The following is a 452-nucleotide window of genomic DNA, read 5'->3' on the forward strand; positions in this document are numbered from 1 at the left end:
TCCTCTTTTTTCTCTCTGCTGGAAATGTAGCTCAGCAAGGCTTGCTCCAAAGGGAGCTACGTACTTTAAATGTTTTGCTTTTGTTTTTGCTTTCTGTAAATAAATTATTTTTATAGAAATGCTTGGTGTGTGACTTTTTTGACCTCTCCTGGGCTAAAGGCTTTCCCAGCATCTGCCAACAGATATGCATGTTAATCAGACGCAAGCCCCACTGAGTTCATTGACAGAGATTCTGACTGAATTTGTACATCAATTTCATAATATTTTAGGCAATTATGAATGCCTGCCATTTCCATTTCCTTTCAGCTATAGGATGTTGTCTGTTGAACCAGGAAAAGAGATTATAGGATTTTTATAGGTCTCATGAAAAGCAGATGGCTTTGCGGTAACGCACAATAGAAAATGTGGTAGGTGTAAACTAGCAGATATTTCTGAATTACTGACAAAGTGAA

Source organism: Candoia aspera, chromosome 4 (genome assembly GCF_035149785.1).
Source record: "Candoia aspera isolate rCanAsp1 chromosome 4, rCanAsp1.hap2, whole genome shotgun sequence".
Taxonomy (NCBI): domain Eukaryota; kingdom Metazoa; phylum Chordata; class Lepidosauria; order Squamata; family Boidae; genus Candoia; species Candoia aspera.